Raw genomic sequence first — 23,779 nt, 5'->3', positions numbered from 1 at the left:
GGCTGAGATCGTAATCCCTTTTTAAATATTGAAATAACATCAGCTTTTCTCCAATCCATAGGCACCATACCAGATGAAAGTGAATCTGAGAAAATCAGAAATAGGGGCTGGTCTAAAACTGAACTAAGCTCTCTTAGAACCCGGGGGTGTATGCCATCAGGCCCTGGAGCCTTGTTTACATTAATTTTTATTAAAGCTTTATGAATCATATCCTGAGTCAGCCACTGACTAGATTGAGCTGAGCCATTAGTGCAGCTATAAAGTGAGCCTGGGAACTCAGACTCCTCTATTGTATATACTGAAGAAAAGAACTGATTTAACACATTTGCCTTTTCTGTATCTGTTACAACCATACTGGTACCATTATTTAATGGAGCAACACTCTCAACCTGCATCTTTTTACTATTAATATATTTAAAAAACTTTTTAGGGTTAGTTTTCACCTCCATCGCAACTAACTCTTCATTTCCTTTCTTTGCCTTCCGGATTGCTGATTTACAACATTTATTACAGTGTTTATATTCATTAAATGCAGCTTCTGTCCAAACAGATTTGTAGTTTTTAAATGCCTTTCTCTTCTTTCCTATTAACTTCTTTACTTCTGTATTATGCCACATAGGATGATTCTTAGAGCTTCTACATTTACTCCTTAAGGGAATAAATTGAGAACAGTAATGATTTAATATCATTTTAAATGACAACCATTTCTGTTCTGTGTTTTTAGCTGAAAACGTAATGCCCCAATCAATACTCTGTAGGGCAGCCCTCAAGGCACTAAAATTAGCTTTTGCAAAATTCATGTTTTTTGTTGCCCCAGTATATATTTGTTTTTGCACCAGACATTAAAGGATATAACATTATGGTCATTATTACCCAGGGGTTCAATGACTTGCGCATTTGCTATAAGTTCTGGGTCATTTGAGATCCCTAAATCCAGAATAGCATTTTTTCTGGTAGGCTCCTCAACAACCTGTGCCATAAAATTGTCATGCAACAAGTTTATACATTTGTTCCCATTAACTGATCTGGCAGTACTGTTGCTTCAGTCAATATCTGGGTAATTAAAATCCCCCATTATCATTACTTTACCCAAACTAGCAGCCTTTTCTATTTGCATGAGGAGCTTCGCCTCCTCCTCCTCACTTACATTAGGGGGTCTATAGCATACACCTACAATTAATTTGCTGGACTCTTTACAATTGGTGAAGAACTCCACCCACAAGGCTTCTGTCCCCTCATTTTCTAACATAACCTCCTCCTTTTAAATCCTGCCAAACAAACAGACATACCCCTCCTCCTTTTCTATTGCCTCTGTCCCTCTGAAACAAAGTATAGCACTGATATTAACTGCCCAGTCACGCAACTCATGTTTCGGCCACAACAATCACATCATATTTTCCCTGCAGCACCTCCAGCTCTCCTATTTTACCAGTCAGACTCCTAGCATTTGCAAACATACATTTAATACTGGTACCATATTGAACATATGACATGTGGTCCTCCCTATCTTTAACAGTACCCCCAGCCAAATCTCCTCCCCCATTTTACCTTTCTTTGCCCACTATCTCATCTAACCTGTCTTCCACTGAATCTTTTACTGAACCCCCCACCCACACCTAGTTTAAAATCTCCTCCAACCCTCTAGCCATCTTTTCTCCCAAAACAGCTGCACCATCATCATTGAGGTGCAGCCCATCCCTAGCAAAGACCCTGTAGCCGACTGAGAAATCAGCCCAGTTCTCCAAAAACCCAAAACCCTCCTCCCTACACCAATCTCTCAGCCACGCATTAATCTCCCTACACTCCCACTGTCTCCTTAGCGTTACTCGTGCCTCAGGTAATATCTCTGAGAAAATTACCTTGGAAGTCCTCGCCCTCAGCTTTGCACCTAGTTTTTTAAAATAATTTTTGAGGACTTCACCACCTCCTCTAACTTTTTCATTGGTACCTATGTGTACCAAGACCACTGGGTCTTCCCCAGCCCCTCCCAATAATCTGTCCACTCATTCCACCACATGCCGAACCCTAGCACCAGGCAAGCAGCAGACTGTTTGGCATGTAGGGGCCTTGCGACAGATTACCCTATCCACCTTTCTAATAATTGAATCCCCTATAACTAGAACCTGCCTTTCCTTCCTTGCACTCCCCCCACCACCCGTATTAGAGCCACTGCCTCCTGGGGTGCTCTGAGAGTCAGCCTGCTCCATACTCGCCAGTTCTGAGATTTCCTCCCCAGCATCTTCAGCCAAAATGGCGAATTTGCTGTTTTGGACAAACTGTGGACCAGCCCCTACTCTTCTGTCCCCTACTTCCCCTTTTGACTGTCACAAACCTTCCTCCCTCATTAGCCTCCACTGCCCCTTCTCCTCTCCCCACTCCACTAGCCCCTGCCAGTGGTTGCTCTGCGAGCCTCCTGTCATTCCCCTCATTTGCTGCAAACAGAGTTCTAAATACAAAAACCTGCAAAGTGACAGTAAGACACAACGTATATTTTGACGAGTCTTCCTTATCAAAAACCATGATACCTAAATCCTCTGAAGAGACAACAACAGTGTCTATGACAGGAGGGGTAGAACCACTTGCCAAAATAGGTGACTCTATGAACCACATGATGGAAAAGTCACAAAGTACACCTCAACAACCAAATGTTACAGAGGAAACTGAACTGCGAATGTCAACCAGCACCACAAAAGGGATACCAGCTCCCAGATAGTCTTACAAAGCTTACACACAAGAAATATTTGAACCAAACTCCTGGGAAGAGATCAATCAGCTACCAAAAAGTGAAGCCAAAAAATGGCAAGTTTCAGCACAAGAGGAAATGAATTCCTTGAACAAAAATAAAACATGGACTTTGAGTCAGTTACCTCAGGGTTGCAAAACAATAGGCTGTAAGTGGATGTTTAAAGTGAAATACAATGCAAATGGAGAAGTTGCTTGTTACAAGGCTAGATTAGTCGCCAAAGGGTACTCATGAAATTTTGGTCAGGGCTATGATGAAACTTTTGCTCCAGTAGGGAAACATACAACTGTGAGAACACTCTTATGTATGGCAGCCAGCAAAGGTATGCAAGTAAGACACCTAGATGCAAGTAAGACACCTAGATGTGAAAACTGCATTTCTTTATGGTAAAATTGATGAAGATGGAACAACCACCTGATTTTGTGAACCCAGAAACCATAGATTTGGTATGCAAGCTTCAGAAGAGCCTATATGGACTTAAACAAGCTGCCAGAGCCTGGAATGAGAAAATAAATCAAGTCCTTTTACATGGAGGATTTTCCAGAAGTAAGGCAGATCCATGTCTTTTCAGTAAGAAAGAAACCAACAGATGTATATATGTATTGATCTATGTGGATGATGTGCTAGTCTGTTATGAGCAAGAAGGGGACAGTGATGATATTGTTCAAAGACTAAAGGCAAACTTTGGAATTAAGGATTTGGGAAATGTTACATATTACCTTGAAATACAAATTGAAAGAGATGAGGATGGAAGTTTCCTACTTAATCAAAAAAAAAAAAAAAATTCAAGAACTGATAACCTATTGTGTAATGGAGGAAGCAAAGGACATGAAAATGCCTATGGAAGTTGAATATCTGAAAGGCGCAAGTGGTGAGCGATTGTTGACAGACAACCACCAATATCGAAAAGGTTATTGGCAAATTGTTGTTCATAGCGGCAGTGACAAGACCAGACATTGCAGCAGCAGTAGGAATACTTTGCAGAAAGGTTTCAGCTCCATCGCATTGTGATTGGAATGCGGTAAAGTGCATCATAAAATACTTGAAAGGGACTATCAATAAGAAGTTCAAATTGCCAGCAGTACACATAGCAAATGTAGACGCAGACTGGGCAGGTGATGTAAAAGATCGCAAGTCAACTACAGGATTTTTGTTTCAACTTGGAAAAGGCACCATATGTTGGACCAGTACAAAACAAGCCACAGTAGCCTTATCATCAACAGAAGCTGAATATGTTGCTGCAGCACAAGCTTGTTAAGAAGTTATCTGGTTACATCAACTCTTGATGGATTTGGGTATGGGCATACACTAACCAACCCTACTCTTGGAAGACAACCAAGGATGTATTAAGTTGTCACAAACAGAAAAGGTAAACCAGCATATGAAACACATTGATGTGAAATATCACCTTTTGAGTCTCAAGATCAGGGCATCATTGAATTGCAGTACTGTCCTTTAGAGTCTATGGTTGCAGACACATTAACCAACCCATTGCCCAAGGATCATTTTGAGAAACTGATTGAAAGAATGAATTTTGTGGAATAATCTCCACACTTGTCAGGATCTGCTGGGATTCGAACCAGGGACCTTTGGGTTTCTGGCTCAATACCTTGACCATTTGGCCAGGTGAGCAGCCTGGACATATATTACCTGACCTCTACAGCCCCAGCCCAGCAGCAGCCTGATTGGTTGTAGTCAGCCAATCAGGGCTAACTCTGCCCTATTTAAGGCTGAACACGCCTTGCCTGAGCATTTGGTTCCTATCCTAGCAGTGCGGCATTGTCCCTAGCTATGGGTTCCCGTTCTAGCCTCCTTCCTATTCTGCCTTGCCTTGCATTATCTTATCTTGTCTTGTCTGAATCCTTCCCTATCTTGTCCTGTCTTGATCTGCCTTATCTTCCCCTTCCAGTTCTGCTCCGGTCATGGTTTAAACCTTGATCTTTCCTTGCTTTAACCTTGCCGACAATGACACCACGAGCAGAAAGATATAGAGAAGATATAGAGCCTAGGCCCACTACCTACCCAAATCTGTTTTCACTACCCCTAACCTCCCTCTCCCGCCCCAGTTATGGCAAGAAAAATTACGCTTGAGAGGGTTGGTATAGGGGGTTTGCAGCTGGAGCAGGGGGACCCAGAGGGGGCTTTGTGACAGGAAGCCCAGAGTCTGACCGTGACTGTGCATCCTGCTGGAATGCTTTTTATGCTCTCACATAGTTACATAGTTACAAAGTTAAATTGGGTTGAAAAAAGACAAAGTCCATCAAGTTCAACCCCTCCAAATTATACCCAGCATCCATACACACCCCCCTCCCTACTTTTACATAAATTATATATACCCATACCTATACTAACTAAAGAGTTTAGTATAACAATAGCCTTTGATATTATGTCTGTCCAAAAAATCATCCAAGCCATTCTTAAAGGCATTAACTGAATCAGCCATCACAACATCACCCAGCAGTGCATTCCACAACCTCACTGTCCTGACTGTGAAGAACCTCCTACATTGCTTCAAATTAAAGTCTTTTCTTCTAGTCTAAAGGGGTGGCCTCTGGTACGGTGATCCACTTTATGGGTAAAAAGGTCCCCTGCTATTTGTCCATAATGTCCTTTAATGTACTTGTAAAGTGTAATCATGTCCCCTCGCAAGCGCCTTTTTTGCAGAGAAAACAACCCCAACCTTGACAGTCTACCCTCATAATTTAAGTCTTCCATCCCTCTAACCAATTTAGTTGCACGTCTCTGCACTCTCTCCAGCTCATTTATATCCCTCTTAAGGACTGGAGTCCAAAACTGCACTGCATACTCCAGATGAGGCCTCACCATCATTATGTTTTCATCCCTTGTCCCGGACCCTAAAGATCCCTACCTTATTTGGTGGTTAGCTATCTGAAAATTAAAATATGTAGAGGCAGCTCTGATACATTGACAAGGTAATTCACTAGGCTGATTTTCATTAAGGCTTGGGTAGACTAGGCCAAGAGACAAAGCAGCTGCTAATCCTCCACCTGCTTGTCTGGTATGTGGGCATTATTTCATACTTACATTGCACAAAAAAATAAATAAATGGTCAATGGTAGTTCCACTGATTTATGCAGGTAGGTGTTAGCTGAAAATGAAAAGAGTGTGAAGGTGTGATGCAGCAGTTATGGTACCATTGTGACCAGATCACACTTTCACACCTGTGTGAGTTTCAGCCAACACCTACCTGAATAGTTCAATGGAACCATTATGATTGGATATTGATTACCATTTCCTTAAAGGGATTTCTCACCTTCCAAGCACTTTTTTCAGTGGAGTTATTTTCGCATTGTTCAACATAAAACATAAAGTCTTTTTCCAATTGCTATGGTAGTGCAGAATTGTATTCCTATCTGTGGTTTTGACATAAATACATGAGTTCAGCTTACTATCATTTTTGTATATTTTTACGTCCAAAAATTCAATACTGTTGGTATCATATTTTAGCATTCAATTGTTTCACATTTTTTTCCAATAGTCAACTGAATCCCACCATAGGGAGAAGACATAATCGAAGTAGCGGCGGTAAAAGGTGCCAAACTGTCTAAACATCGGATTGCTTAGTATAATTTCCTGCTCATACACATAGGAATTTGCATACATAGGGGCTACTTTTGACCCCATCGCTGTCTCTGCATGCTGTATAAAAAATGTTTTTCAAATTTAAAATCATTTTGGTAAAGAATAAACTTCAACAGGGACAGGCGGACCTGTGTAGGAATACAGGTATACAGGCTCTGTACATCCATGGTTACTAGTACTATATCAAACACTGGCAATTCAATACTCTGTATTAATTTTCAAAAATCATTAGTATCTCTTAGATAGCTCCCAATTTCTTGCACACAAGGTTGAAACAGAGAATCAACATACTCTGCAAATGCCCTCATTCAGGGACCCATTGGAAGAGATTATAGGTTGCCATGGTGGCCTGGTCAGGCTCTTATGAATTTTAAGCAGAGTATAAATTACTGGTCTGACAGGGTATTTAGGCACAAAGTAGTTAAACATTTCTTGCAAACCCCAACCACTATGCAATGCCTCCTCCAATATACCCCTCAGTTTGTTTTGTCAGTGGGATCATGGGTCAATTTATCATAACAGGTCTCTTCCTCTAATTGATTCAGTATCTCTTGTCTGTAGTAGCTGTAGTCCAAAATCACAACAGCTCCTCCCTTATCAGCTTTTATAGAGGGGTTTATACTAATTGGGTCATAGGTACTTTTTAACTTGAATTTGCTATAGACAGTGTCAGTTATATGCAAAACATCCCCCAAATCCAGAATATATATAGTTTTATATATTCTGGATTTGACCCAGCACCCAGAGGACCCGCACTCCAAAATCAGCGAAACATTTATTTTTATTCATACTTGTGTATCCAACGTTTAGGGCCTTTATCAAGAACAAAATACAAATGTTTAAGTGACTATATATATACTTAGCCCTTCCCTTTTTCAAAAAATGCAGCTAAACATGACGTCATACATGTGTAAACCAAATATCATTAGCTCATTAGAGGCGAATACATTCTTTAAACATTCAGTATGTCATTTCCATTATCACCAAAAGTTGTCACCATTGAGTGGAGAAAGTGAACATTCATTAGTGAATAAAGTCTGTTCAGTAAAATGCCATCCATGTATAACCTACAAACATACACAAATTATATACTCTGTAACCAGAAGTGATTGGTGCCATACTAATCTGCCATACTCTGTCTGCTCCGTACCCTACTCTGCCTGCCCCATGCTACCTGTGTGTGCCATACTCTGCCTGCCCCATGCTCCTTGGGTGTGCCATAGTCTGCCTGTCCTACTCTTCCTGTGTGTGCCATACTCTGTCTGCCCCATGCTCACTGGGTGCTCCATACTCTGCCTATGTGTGTGCCATACTCTGCCTTTCCTATGCTCCCTGTGTGTGCCCTGCTCTGCCTGTGGAACATAAGCTTGGTATTTTTTGGGGGGTTTGTTAGCATTTGAAGCATTAAGGTGTTTAATCATGTGCTAGGGGGTGCTTTGTTATCCACAGAGGAGGATGAGGCATATGGATTTAGGGGTATGTCTTAATACAACTTTTTTCACATATGAGTAAACCAAAAAAATTCTGACCCTCGGTACCACAGAAGTTTGGACAGCACTGGTGTAGCAGATGCCAAGGATAGTTAGACGCTATATCGACAATGTCTTTTTTCTGTGGCTGAGTTCAGAATTAAAAGAATTTGTGAACCAATTAAATACAATTAACAGTCCAATTAGCTTCACTCTGAAATAAGATGTTGACGGTATTGAGTTGTTGGACATGAAAGTATGGTAAAGGAGATGGTAAATTAAATACTTGCATGTATGTAAAACCCATGGATACTATTGTACATTATCACAGTAACTATCCTAGGCATCTGCTAGACTTGCTATCTTAGTTGCAGATGCTGAGGGTGGTTCGTATTCATAGTGACTGGCATAAAAGAGATGAAGATTTAACTGTAATATATAAAGCATTCTTGGAGAGAGGACATCCCTTTAAGTTGGTACACAATATAAACACGACCGTGTTTAGTTTTGTATCCGTAGCCCCAGTGCAGTCTGCATATTCTGTTTATTAATCTTAATCTTACTGAATAGGCTGATATGGCAGAAATGATTTGACTTGTGCTGTTCTGATAATTTATGATGATCCCCAAGCCTAACCTCCCAACAGAAGCCCAGACCACATTGAGCATGTGCATAGTCTTGGTCTTGCAACTAGCATTTCTAGCATTATTCTATTTTAGAATAATGTAGTTCCCCTTTAAGTCCATCAGACCCTATAGCTAAATATGCTAAGCCCCAGAAACAGCATTTTCTAATACAACGCCCTGGTGTATATAAATGCAGCAGTTGTGTCATGTGCAGCAATTTGATACTGGGTACCAATTTGACACACCCACAGACAGGTAAAAAGTATGAAATTAAGCAGAGGATTCCATGTACCACCACTATGGTTGTTTACATAATAAAATGTCGCTGTTTATCTATCTATTGTGGTAAAACAATAAGACAGTTTAAAGAACGCATTGGAATGCACAAAGCCATCAGCATGCATCTAAATGCAGCAGGACAATCTCTGGCCTCTGCGCAATGCTTCGCCACCAACTGTTAAGCAATATCTTGCTTTTTACACCTGTCCTTACCCTCTCTATCCTGGTCTAGTGCTCAAGGGCAGCACTGGACCCAGAGAGAGAGGGTAAGGAGAGGTGTAAAAAGCAAGATATTGCTCAACAGCTGGTGGTGAAGCATTGGGCAGAGGCCAGACATAGTCCTGCTGCGTTTAGATGCATGTCGATCGAGCATGTTACGGTTAAAGCTCATGGTGGTGATTTTTATAGGGCTTTACTGCAAAGGGAAGCCTATTGGATCTACGAACTTGACTGTGTGGCACCAAAGGAGTTAAATGGCCAGTTGGTCCTAAGTTGCTTCTTAAATTAAACTAAGTTAATACCACGATTTATAACCAAAGGATGACAGAATAGGAAGTGCTATAACAGAGATTGTATGTGTATGGTCAATATGACAATTGTAACAGAATTTGAGTAAGATATTATGTATCTGCCACTTCTGGTAAGTATATAATTGGATGGAATTTACTGAATGGACTTTTTTCACTAATGAATGTTCAATTTACCCACTCAACAGTGGCATGGAAATTACATACTGAACGTTTAAAAAATGTATTCACCTCTAATACCATAAGCTAATGATGTTTGGTTTACACATGTATGATGTCATGTTTGGTACCATTTTTTGAAATGGGAAGGGCTAAGTATATACATAGTCACTTATGCACTTGCATTTTGTCCTTGATAAAGGCCCTAATTAGGGACAAACATTTGGATACACAAGTATTAATAGACACTAATGTTTCACTGATTTTGGAGTGTGAGTCCTTTGAAGAGTAATATATAAATATATATCATCCTCCAAAAGATGACATTAGATGATGAGCTGGAGGCATATCTCACTACTTTTGAGTGGATGGACAGAAGAGAAAGTTGGCCTAAAGAGCAGTGGGTAGGACTCCTGGTGTGATGCAAAAAAGCTTTTACCCTGTCACTGCTAAATAGTATGAGAATCTGATAAAAGAGATTTCGGTCTGGCTTAGTGTTTACGCTGGTGGCTTGTTTCCAGCGGTTGTACAAATGGGCAAATTGCCAAAACAAGCCCCCATGCTCTCAGGTGTTTGACCTAATACCCCTGGTTAGCAGGAAGTAGTGTTCTGGCTATTATGTTAGACATCCAGTCACTCCAGTCTTTATACATTACATTTTTGGCTAGCCTAACTAACTATATTAAAAACATTTTTTATTTTGCACAGCCTATCTATTTACACAGTTTTTATTTTCACACTGAACTGTTCCTTTAACACTATTTTTGAGAAAGTTAAATTGATCCTGAGCTGAAAGGATTTCGTAATGTTTTGAAACTGTTGCGGCCAGGAACCAGCCTTTGAATTCGGTAGTTCTGCAGTGAGCTCCTCTATCGCTTATCAAAATGGTTTGTTCTGTCTAGTCTGTCAGGAATCTGCTCTCACTATTTTGTAGTATCCTGCTCCCGTTATTAAAGTGCCCTTTGAAAGGATAGCCATGGATACAGTGTGCCCTTCTTAAAGTCTGCCCGGGGCCTAAATACATTTTGTGCAATATTTCTGTTAAAACAATTGCCAAATAATGTGTTATGAATTAGGGTATACCCTTCAAAGAACTTTGTAAATTGTTGAAAATCTGACACTTGAGAACAGCTCTGAACTGGCGTGTATGGAGCAACCTGACTTTCAGAGCACCTTGGGAGGCAGTGTCTCTAATACAGGTGGTGGGGGATGTACAAGGAAAGAAAGGCAGGTTTTAGTTATATGGGATTCAGTTATTATAAAGGTGGATAGGCTAATCTGCCGGACAGACCCTTTGTACTGAACACAAACAAAAATATAGTTCACTTGTAATTAATGTTCACTCACTTGTATTACCCAATTTCAGGCTGTGTAGAGGTATATAAACCAGAATGGGGATACAAAAAACAAGAGAAAGCAGTAAAACCCCACACTACCTTACTAAAATTAATTGAGATCTAATTATATAAGTGCTTAGTGCTATTATAAACATATGCTTAGTTCTCAATCAATTTAGCACCAACATACAATTAATGGTATTTCAATCGATTGTGTTAATACAAATAATTATGATTAAAGTGCTTAAGTGCTATAAATTAGGTGCTGTGACCTTCAACAAAATGTATCTACACACAATTGAATAATCTAAAAGTTCATGGTTCTTATATGAATTAAATAAGGTGCTAGTGCTGCAGTTATAATTTTAAAGTGAGTTAATGGTATCAACCAATTAAAAATAAAGCGTCAGCAATTCATGAATAAAAGTTAGAAATGAGAAAATAGTATAGAGGTGGAGTTGTCCCAAAGAAACTAGCTGCGTTGTTCTAAGCCCTGGGACACCACACGTGGGAGGAAGGCAGAACACTGAGGACTGTGGTCTCGTTACTACGTTTAACTGTCTGGTAAAGAGAGCTAACTTTGCTATAAAACCAACAAATCCTCAGTGCCTTAGAGATAAAAGAGAATAAAAGGAATGAATGCTGCGCTAATAGCGCTACAATTCCATTAAATTTCTCTGGATCCGAGATTCAATTAGGGTTTAAAAAGGTAAGATTTCAATGATGAGCTTTTTTTTAAAAAAAAGGGTTTGAAGGCTCGCCGACGTACGTTTCGCTTACGCTTTATCAAGGCAAATGGGCTTTTCATCCGTTGCATGGCTTTTTAAAGCTTCAGGGTCTGACATCATAGAGATCTCATTGAGATCTTGCGAGATTCTCACACTGTGAAGCCTCATTGCTGCACACCTGTCAGCATGATACTCACAGCTTTCCTAACATGTCAATCACTCCAGTTTGTCTCAGGAATACAACCAGGCTCAATGATTAGATAATCTCCTCCCATAAGGGGAGGATGTCAGGGTTTTTACCACGGATCTATGGGGAAAAGGGTTACCTACGAGATTTACCATAGCAACCAATATAATGTCCGGAAGTAACATTTCGGCATTTCGGTTCACTGTTTTTAATCAAAGCGTTAATATATGTGTATATAGACTTAGATGAATGCCTGGAAAAGCATATTTTCATTTATACCATTAGGCGAGATTGTATTTAATTTAAAAATCCAGTAACTTTCCCTTCTGAGAAGTGCTTGTTCCAGATCACCCTTTCTGATGCCTAGATTGATTTTTTCTATGGCCCAGAACTTTAAGTCTGCTGGATTCATATTATGGTATTTTTTAAAATGCCAAGCAACTGTAGATAGAGTTGCATCTGTTTTATCAGTCTTGCCAGCATTGCGTATAGAACTGCAATGCTGCTGAACTCTTATCTTCAGCATTTGGGTTGTCATACCCACATATTTCTTGCGACACGGGCATTCCAAGCAATAAATCACTCCCCTGGATTTGCAATTAATATGTGAATTGACATTATGATGTTTACCAAATCTGTCATAAAAGGATGTAGTTCTTGACATTTTCCCACACATGTTACATTCACCACATGGAAAACATCCCCTATTACTAGCCAGTTTCTGGGGATTTTTAAAATGACTATTGGACAATATGTCCTTTAAATTTGGACTTCGTTTATAGCAAATTGAAACTCTTTCCTCAAGAATGGTACTCAGTGTTTCATCCTCTTTTAGAATCGACCAATGTTTATTGATAATATTTTGTATTTGACAACTGTTTGTGTTGTATGTGGTGATAAATCTCACTGTATTGTAATCAGTGGATTTCTCTTTTATCTGTAATAATTGTGACCTCTCAGTACATAGGGCTCTATGGTATGCCTTTTTTACCAGTTTCCCGGAGTACCCTCTTTGTTTTAATCTGACTTTTTAGTTCCCCGGCCTGTTCCTTAAATATTTCAAAGGAAGAGCAATTTCTTTTCAGGCGTAGGAATTGGGAGAGACTTTTTCACTGAGTAAGGATGATAGCTGGAGAAGTTTAGCAAGGAATTAGTAGCGGTTTCCTTCCTATAGTTCCTAGTTACTAACTTGCCCCCTTCGTTATTAATTATCATGAGGTCCAGGAAGGAAATCATGGATTCTGATACATTGACAGTCAGTTTTATATTGAGATTGTTGATATTAAGTTTGTCAACAAAATCTAGGGCCTCCTCTTTTGTGCCCAACCATATTAACAGGATATCATCAATGTAGCGAATCCATTTTAATATCTTCTTGGTATAAGCAGACATCATTTTTCCATATACTATTGTCTCCTCCTGAGTGAAATTAACTCCAAACGGTTGAAAGATTTGGATTTAATATTTGAGTCATCTAATCCGGGTAAATCTGCGGAGCAAGTTGATACTTCAAAAATAATGGATACGTTTAAATATCTAATGATGAAACAGTGTAAATCCTGGTGGAACCTTCAATTTTTTAAGAAATATAAATCAAAAGGATTAATACCTAGAGGATTAAGAGTACAAATCTTCCCTACCTTTGAGGCACCTTGTAATTCTTTCAGGGATAAATGGGAAGCGATACTAAATGAATGTTCCTTTAAATTAATAGATTTACTCATATTAGAAGAGGAAAGTAAACTTGCTAATTTAGATGAACAAATCCAGGTTACCCAGGTTGATATGGACAAAATAAAAAATGAAGGAAATTTTGGGCTAGAATATACTAATGTCATGACAGAAGTGAATCAATTAGAGACTTCACTATTGGAAACTAAAAAAACAAAACTAGCCAGAGATGTGGGAGACTTTACTAATCAACAGGTGTATAGATGGTCACATGGAAGAAACAAACCCAAAGGAGGAAGGGGGAAAGTGGGTCAAACCAATTCTTCCACAAAATACACGGGGATCAACGACAATAGAAATATATTATCCCAACATACAGGGGGCCCCAGTGTTACCATCAACAGTCCCCCGAAAAACAGCAATACACAACCCACAAACCCCTCAACCTCACAATACCCTATTTTTTTAGGACCGGGGAGGGAATTAGCAGACACATCGCAAACCCCGGAAGAGAAGATGAGGAAGGGACAGAATCAGACAAAGGGGAATTTCAACTTGAGGGACAAGAGGAAGGTCGACTATACACCCATGAGGAGATACCCGGAGAGAAACAAACATTAAATATAGTCAACCTTTCCTCCCATACCCTCACCCCAAATCACATCAATATGCTCAATAAGGGACTCTCCTTTTCCCCCACTTTCGAAATCGACAATTTTGAAATAATTAAGGATCTTAATCTTTTTACTAGAAAATTACTTCTGAAAAAACATTTTGGTCTAGATAAGGGTAATAGTGGTGAACCTGTCATACCCACAGAGATACAAGCACTACAGGACCTAGAGGAATTATTACAAGAAAATGAACCAGAGAGTATTAGATCAGATACTTTATTAGAAACTTGGCGAAGTAAGCTAAAAGTTAAGTCACAGTTTACTCCAGCCTCTTCCATTTGTCCTAACGTAGGAATTTTTCTGAATCTTGTGGTAAATGATATCTTAGAACTTCAGCCCAGTGTTTATGAGAAAAACGTATCTGTAAGAGAAAAAATGGCTATTAAGGAAATGCAAAAATGGGATGATGTACAGATAAAACTCAGATAAGGGTGGCAATGTGGTTATTTGGCCGAATGATATGTATCTAAGGGAAGCTTATAAACAACTTTCCACAAACAGTTATAAAGAAATTTTGGGTGACCCAACGGATAACTTTAAACAATGCTATGATATAATGGTCAATGAAGCTTTTAAAGCACATATAATAAATAGAAAAGAGAAACAGTTTTTGACTGTGGATCACCCAAGAATATCCACCTTTTATCTTTTACCTAAGATACATAAAAACATTAAAGTACCACCAGGAAGACCAATCATCTCTGGCAATGGCAACCTTACTGAAAAGGCTAGCCAGTATCTAGATATTAGAATCAAACCCATAGTGGAAAATCTAGAATCTTATGCCAGAGATACTATGGATGTTTTAAACCAGTTAGAAGAACTAGAAGTACCCAAGGGAACATTGCTAATTACATTGGATGTAGAATCCTTATATACTTCTATAAAGCATGTTTCAGGACTAAGTGCTCTCCACTACTTTCTGATGAAATATATGGGAGAACTAGATGAAACTATCATATTTCTGGAGAAGTTAAAGCGGTTTATCCTTTACTATAATTACTTTACCTTTAACGGGAAGTTCTATTTACAAACCCAGGGGACCGCGATGGGAACTTCCTGTGCCCCATCATATGCTAATTTATTTCTGGGGTTTTGGGAGGAGACAATAGTATATGGAAAAATGATGTCTGCTTATACCAAGAAGATATTAAAATGGATTCGCTACATTGATGATATCCTGTTAATATGGTTGGGCACAAAAGAGGAGGCCCTAGATTTTGTTGACAAACTTAATATCAACAATCTCAATATAAAACTGACTGTCAATGTATCAGAATCCATGATTTCCTTCCTGGACCTCATGATAATTAATAACGAAGGGGGCAAGTTAGTAACTAGGAACTATAGGAAGGAAACCGCTACTAATTCCTTGCTAAACTTCTCCAGCTATCATCCTTACTCAGTGAAAAAGTCTCTCCCAATAGGTGAATTCCTACGCCTGAAAAGAAATTGCTCTTCCTTTGAAATATTTAAGGAACAGGCCGGGGAACTAAAAGTCAGATTAAAACAAAGAGGGTACTCCGGGAAACTGGTAAAAAAGGCATACCATAGAGCCCTATGTACTGAGAGGTCACAATTATTACAGATAAAAGAGAAATCCACTGATTACAATACAGTGAGATTTATCACCACATACAACACAAACAGTTGTCAAATACAAAATATTATCAATAAACATTGGTCGATTCTAAAAGAGGATGAAACACTGAGTACCATTCTTGAGGAAAGAGTTTCAATTTGCTATAAACGAAGTCCAAATTTAAAGGACATATTGTCCAATAGTCATTTTAAAAATCCCCAGAAACTGGCTAGTAATAGGGGATGTTTTCCATGTGGTGAATGTAACATGTGTGGGAAAATGTCAAGAACTACATCCTTTTATGACAGATTTGGTAAACATCATAATGTCAATTCACATATTAATTGCAAATCCAGGGGAGTGATTTATTGCTTGGAATGCCCGTGTCGCAAGAAATATGTGGGTATGACAACCCAAATGCTGAAGATAAGAGTTCAGCAGCATTGCAGTTCTATACGCAATGCTGGCAAGACTGATAAAACAGATGCAACTCTATCTACAGTTGCTTGGCATTTTAAAAAATACCATAATATGAATCCTGCAGACTTAAAGTTCTGGGCCATAGAAAAAATCAATCTAGGCATCAGAAAGGGTGATCTGGAACAAGCACTTCTCAGAAGGGAAAGTTACTGGATTTTTAAATTAAATAAAATCTCTCCTAATGGTATAAATGAAAATATGCTTTTCCAGGCATTCATCTAAGTCTATATACACATATATTAACGCTTTGATTAAAAACAGTGAACCGAAATGCCGAAATGTTACTTCCGGACATTATATTGGTTGCTATGGTAAATCTCGTAGGTAACCCTTTTCCCCATAGATCCGTGGTAAAAACCCTGACATCCTCCCCTTATGGGAGGAGATTATCTAATCATTGAGCCTGGTTGTATTCCTGAGACAAACTGGAGTGATTGACATGTTAGGAAAGCTGTGAGTATCATGCTGACAGGTGTGCAGCAATGAGGCTTCACAGTGTGAGAATCTCGCGAGATCTCAATGAGATCTCTATGATGTCAGACCCTGAAGCTTTAAAAAGCCATGCAACGGATGAAAAGCCCATTTGCCTTGATAAAGCATAAGCGAAACGTACGTCGGCGAGCCTTCAAACCCTTTTTTTTTAAAAAAAGCTCATCATTGAAATCTTACCTTTTTAAACCCTAATTGAATCTCGGATCCAGAGAAATTTAATGGAATTGTAGCGCTATTAGCGCAGCATTCATTCCTTTTATTCTCTTTTATCTCTAAGGCACTGAGGATTTGTTGGTTTTATAGCAAAGTTAGCTCTCTTTACCAGACAGTTAAACGTAGTAACGAGACCACAGTCCTCAGTGTTCTGCCTTCCTCCCACGTGTGGTGTCCCAGGGCTTAGAACAACGCAGCTAGTTTCTTCGGGACAACTCCACCTCTATACTATTTTCTCATTTCTAACTTTTATTCATGAATTGCTGACGCTTTATTTTTAATTGGTTGATACCATTAACTCACTTTAAAATTATAACTGCAGCACTAGCACCTTATTTAATTCATATAAGAACCATGAACTTTTAGATTATTCAATTGTGTGTAGATACATTTTGTTGAAGGTCACAGCACCTAATTTATAGCACTTAAGCACTTTAATCATAATTATTTGTATTAACACAATCGATTGAAATACCATTAATTGTATGTTGGTGCTAAATTGATTGAGAACTAAGCATATGTTTATAATAGCACTAAGCACTTATATAATTAGATCTCAATTAATTTTAGTAAGGTAGTGTGGGGTTTTACTGCTTTCTCTTGTTTTTTGTACCTTTGTACTGAACAGTCCTTACCTGGTGCTATGGTTTCGTTATGTGGTGGAATGAGTGGACAAACTATTGGGTAGGGCTGGGGAAGACGCAGTGGTCTTAGTACACATAGGTTACAACGTCAAAGTTAGAGGGGGCAATATGCAAGAATGATTTAAAAAAAAAAAACTAGGTGAAAAGTTGAGGGTGAGGACTTCCATGGTAAGTCTCTCAGAGATATTACCTGTGCCACAAGCAACATTACAAGGGATGGGCTGCACCTCAGTGATGATAGTGCAGCTGCTTTGGGGGAGAATATGGCTAGAGGGTTGGAGGAGATTTTAAACTAGGTGTGGGGGGGAAAGGTGCAGTAAAGGTTTCCATGGAAGATAGGCTAGATGAGGTAGTGGGCATAGGATGGGAAAATGGGGACAGATATGTGGACAGGGAGAACCTCTTGTCAAATATGCAATATGGTACCAGTATTAAATGTATGTTTGAAAATGCAAGGAGTCTAACTGGTAAAATGGGAGAGCTGGAGGTGCTGGTGCTGGAGGGGAATATGATGTGATTGGTGTGGCTGAAACATGGCTGAATGAGTCGCATGACTAGGCAGTTAATATCAGTGGCTATACTTGCTTCAGAGGGACAAAGGCAATATAACAGGAGGAGGGGTATGTCAATTTAAGGTTTAAAAGCTAATTTGAAAGAGGAGGTGATAGTGGGAGGGGGCAGATGAGGGGGGCAGATGCCTTATGGGTGGAGCTCTTTATTAAGTGTAGAGAGTCCAGCAAATTAATTTTAGGAGTATGCTATAGACCCCCTAATGTAAGTGGAGAGGAGGAGGCTAAGATATCGTCACCAGATATTGCAAATGCAAGGGTGGATAATAATTTAGATATACCCTTAGATTTCTAATATTAAAGGGCTTTATATAATCTGCAATCCTTGATGGCTGAAACGGATGTTACATCATCAAAGGTCTTTGGGATTGATCTGATTTAAATCACTTGAGAATCAGATTCATTTTAGAGGGCCAAATGTAGATACCTTTCAAGAACTGGTAGAGAAAGACTTGGTTCAATTAAACAATTTGGTTAAAAGACATACTTCAAATTTAACCCGGGATGAGCAACAAGCCCTGAAAGAGTTAAAGGCAGATTAATCAATCGTTATACGAAGAGTTGATAAAGGAGGAAAGGTAGCATATAGACAGCTACACGATAAAAAGGCATATCATGTATTGGGATCAAATCCTCAGAATGAATTTAAGGGTTTCAAAATGGTGTATTTAATCACCATGTAAAGTGTTACTTGATACCTGAAAAACCTGATATCCCCATTTCCACCATTTGCATAAAATACATAAAAACAAGGTTCCTCCTGAAGGCAGACCAATAGTTTCATCTGCGGGCTCACTAAATGAAAATCAGAATTGACATGTTGTTGCAGCCCTTGCTGAAACGCTTGGATTCGTACATAAGGAACAATAAACATGTACTGCAGGTGTTGCATCACTCTGTTTGGGATAATGATGAATTGCACTGGGCCATGATTGATGTAGTGAATTTCTATTCATGTATTCCGCATTCTAAGGGATTAGAAGCGGTTCACTTATGGGAATTAGGAGGAAGTAGTAAATGTATTTATTTTAGAGGCACTGGGATATTTATTGAAACACAATTTTTTTGAGTTTGATTCCACTTTTTATATTCAAAAATGTGGAACCTGGACTGGTGACAAATTTGCACACACATACATCAATCTATTTATGGGTTGGTGGGAGGAAAAACACATTTATGAAGGCACTTCACTGGGTTTCATGAAAATAGTTTTTTTATAAAAGATATGTGGACGATTTATTTTTTATATGGATGGAAGGGCACAGAAAATTAATTTTATGATTTGGTTAAAGATCTAAACACAACTGATTGTAATTTAATATTCACTAGCTCTTGAGTGAGCACCATCTTTTGAAAAGTCTCGGCAGGGAATTCCCTCCTGAGAGCAGATTCATGTCATCCGCGACATGTTTTTAAGGCCATTCCAATTGGCCAATTTCTGCGCCTCCGACGAAATTGTAGCATCGATGAAGATTTTGTATCCAAAGCTATAGACTAGAAGGATTGTTTTCTGCCTAGAGGTTATGCTTTGGAACCTTTAAAAATAGCTTTTTCTAAAGCATTTGAATAAAATAGATCCAGCTTAAGTGATAAGAACAAGAAGGATAAGATTCCATCAAATAATGCACCAATGTTCATAACATCATATAGTAGACAGTATCAACAGATTAGGTGCATTATTAAACAAGCGTCTTACACTTTTATATAGTGACAAGAGGTTTTGTAGCATCCTCCAAGATGGATGTAAATTAGTTACACACCGTGCCAACACTATAGACAATATATGTGCACCCAGTATAGTCCAGACAAAAGGTAGATCAGAAACATGGCTACACCTCAAAGGAACCTATAGATGTGGGACGAGTAGGTGTGTAGCCTGTGAGAGACTTTCTGTATCTACAAACTTTGTAAGTACTAACACAGGGAAAACTTAAGCGATAAAGACGGTTTTAAATTGCAATACAAAGTTTATGGTGTACTTTTTACCTGCGGCAAATGTAATATACAGTACGTTGGTTGTACAACAAGGATGTTTAAATGCACATTAAACAAATTAGTTACCGAAGTGAAGTCAACATTTTTCTGTTTGTAATGGAGGCGACATCTCCCATCTGAAGATTCAAGAAATTGAGAAAACCGAACCCACAGCCAGAGGTGGTGACTTGGTATCTAAACTCCTACATAGTGAAGCCTTCTAAATTTTTACCCTAGGAACACGTCATCCAACGGGGTTGAATTTGAAATTTGATTTGGCTTATTGTGTATAAGGCAATTCGATTAAGTCTAACCTCAGTTAACCAAAAGTTAAAATCCGAATAAGTCCTTGTTGATGGTATGTACGTGTTTAAATTGTGGAATTTTTTTTGGAGCAAATCTATGGCAAACAATATACCTAATTACAATTGATATATATTCACGAGAACTAATTGGGCTCCACATAAGTTTATTTTATATATATATTTTTAATTAATGATGGTTGATACTAAAATTGTCAAAAAATATTAAAATAAATTAATTTTAATAAATTAATTAATAAATTGTTTATAATTGATTTTCTTTATGTTTGGGGCTGCTTGGGGAAGAGAGTAATTTAGGGGGGGTTCCGTAGAGGAGGAGGAGCATAGGGCAGGGGGGTCCCATAGAGGGGAGGAGCGTAGGGCAGGGGGGTCCTGTAGAGGGGAGGAGCATAGGGCAGGAGGGTCTCATAGAGGGGAGGAGCATAGGGCAGGGAGGTTCCATAGAGGGGGGAGGAGTGTAGTGTAGGGAGGGTGTCCCCCCAGCCTCAGGGCATGCTGTATGTCTCACTCACCATCTGGGACACACAGCGTGTCACGCACCCCACCCAGGGCTTGGGGAGGCTCCCCCAGGAGGAGGCCACAGAGGCTGCCCAGCAGTGAGAAGGAGGAGGCGGCAGCACCAACAGCCTCAGAGAGGAGACAGGGGGAGGAGGATGATGATGACGAAGGAGAGGAGGGCCCCACCACCAAAATGGCCTGAAGGTTTTGCAGTGACGAGAATGAAGCACTGGTGGATGAGGTGGTAGCGCGATGGGATGTGCTGTTTGGGAGTCAGTCATAGTAACATAGTAAGTAAAGTTGAAAAAAGACACATGAGTTCAACCTTTTTTTTTTTTTATTAACTACCTATCTGCCAGTTGATCCAGAGGAAGGCAAAAAAACCCATCTGAAGCCTCTCCAATTTGCCTCAGAGGAGAAAAAATTCCTTCCTGACTCCAAAATGGCAATCGGACCAACTTGGACTATGAGCTATTTCCCATAACCCGTTATACCCTCACTTGCTAAAAAGCTATCCAACCCCTTCTTAAAGCTATCTAATGTATCAGCCTGTACAACTGATTCAGGGAGAGAATTCCACATCTTCACAGCTCTCACTGTAAAAAACCCCTTCCGAATATTTAGGTGGAACCTCTTTTTTTCTAATCGGAATGGGTGACCTCGTGTCAGCTGGAAAGACCTACTGGTAAATAAAGCATTAGAGAGATTATTATATGATCCCCTTATATATTTATACATAGTCATCATATCATCCCTTAAGCGCCTCTTCTCCAGCGTGAACATCCCCAATTTGGCCAATCTTTCCTCATAGCTAAGATTTTCAATACCTTTTACCAGCTTAGTTGCCCTTCTCTGTACCTTCTCTAATACAAAAATGTCCTGTTTGAGTGATGGAGACCAAAACTGTACGGCATATTCTAGATGGGGCCTTACCAGTGCTCTATACAGTGGAAGAATGACCCCCTGCTCCCGTGACTCTATGCCCCTTTTAATACAGCTCAAGACCTTATTTGCCCTTGATGCTGCCGAATGGCATTGCTTGCTACAGCCAAGTTTATCATCTACAAGGACTCCAAGGTCCTTTTCCATAATGGATTTGCCTAGTGCAGTCCCATTAAGGGTATAAGTGGCTTGGATATTTTTACATCCCAGGTGCATGACTTTACATTTATCAACATTGTATCTCATTTGCCACTTAGCTGCCCAGATTGCCAGTTTGTCAAGATCGTGTTGCAAGGATGCCACATCCTGGATGGAATTAATTGGGCTGTATAATTTTGTGTCATCTGCAAACACTGATACATTACTTACAACACCCTCCCCTAAGTCATTAATGAACAAGTTAAATAAAAGTGGACCCAATACTGAGCCCTGGGGGACCCCACTAAGAACCTTACTCCAAGTAGAGAATGTCCCATTAACAACCACCCTCTGTACCCGATCCTGTAGCCAGTTTCCTATCCATGTGCAAACGACTTCATTAAGCCCAACAGACCTTAGTTTAGAAAGCAGTCGTTTGTGGGGCACAGTATCAAACGCTTTGGCAAAATCCAAATAGATCACATCTACTGCCCCCCCACTGTCCAGAATCTTACTTACCACATCATAAAATGCAATCAAATTCGTCTGACATGACCTATCCTTCATAAAGCCATGCTGATTGTTGCTCATAATGCCATTCATTAGGACAAAATTTTGAATGTGATCCCTTAACAAGCCTTCAAATAATTTGCCCACCACAGATGTCAAGCTTACTGGCCTATAATTGCCAGGCTGAGATCGTAATCCCTTTTTAAATATTGGAATAACATCAGCTTTTCTTCAATCCATAGGCACCATACCAGATGACAGATGAGAAAATCAGAAATAAGGGCTGGTCTAAAACTGAACTAAGCTCTCTTAGAACCCGGGGGTGTATGCCATCAGGCCCTGGAGCCTTGTTTACATTAATTTGTATTAAAGCTTTTTGAATCATATCCTGAGTCAGCCACTGACTAGATTGAGCTGAACCATTCGTGTAGTTATTAAGTGAGCTTGTGAACCCAGACTCCTCTATTGTATACACTGAAGAAAATAACTGATTTAACACATTTGCCTTATCTGTATCTGTTACAACCATACTGGTAACATTATTTAATGGACCAACACTCTCAACCTGCATCTTTTTACTATTAATATATTTAAAAAAACTTTTTAGGGTTAGTTTTCACCTCCACCACAATTAATTCTTCATATTTTTGTTTTTTGCACCAGACATTAAAAGATATAACATTATGGTCACTATTACCCAGGGGTTCAATAACTTGCACATTTGCTATAAGTTCTGGGTCATTTGAGATCACTAAATCAAGAATAGCATTTTTTCTGGTAGGCTCCTCAACAACCTGTGCTAAAAAATTGTCGTGCAATAAGTTTATAAACTTGTTCCCGTTAACTGATCTAGCAGTACCGTTGCTCCAGTCAATATCTGGGTAATTAAAATCCCCCATTATCATTACTTTACCTAAACTAGCAGCCTTTTCTATTTGCATTAGGAGCTTTGTCTCTTCCTCCTCACTTACATTAGGGGGTCTATAGCATACTCCTACAATTAATTTGCTGGATTCTTTACAATTGGTGAAGAACTCCACCCATACGACTTCTGCCCCCCTCATTTTCTAACAGTCCCATCGCATCAGTGCTGCCAAACGCCAACAACTCTGGCAGCAGGTAAAGGACAGAGTGAATACTGTAGGCGCTGTACACAGGGATCGCCCCACTGTGTACAAGCGCTTCAGTGACCTGAAGGGCAAAGCTAGCAACCAGGAGAGCAAAAGCCCAGAACACTGGCAGAGGGCATGTCCCTCCACTCAGGCTGAAGCCCTACGAACGCCGGCTTCTGGACACTATGGGCAAAGAGTTGGACACAGACTGGAGAAGTAAGTAGACTTTTATAGAAACAAATATCTGACTACTTTTTACACATTCCCTTCATTTGTATAAATGTCTAATTTCCCCTTTA

The sequence above is a fragment of the Xenopus laevis genome, chromosome 1L, assembly GCF_017654675.1.
Source record: "Xenopus laevis strain J_2021 chromosome 1L, Xenopus_laevis_v10.1, whole genome shotgun sequence".
In the NCBI taxonomy this organism is placed as follows: domain Eukaryota; kingdom Metazoa; phylum Chordata; class Amphibia; order Anura; family Pipidae; genus Xenopus; species Xenopus laevis.
Note: the sequence above shows the minus strand (reverse complement) of the source record.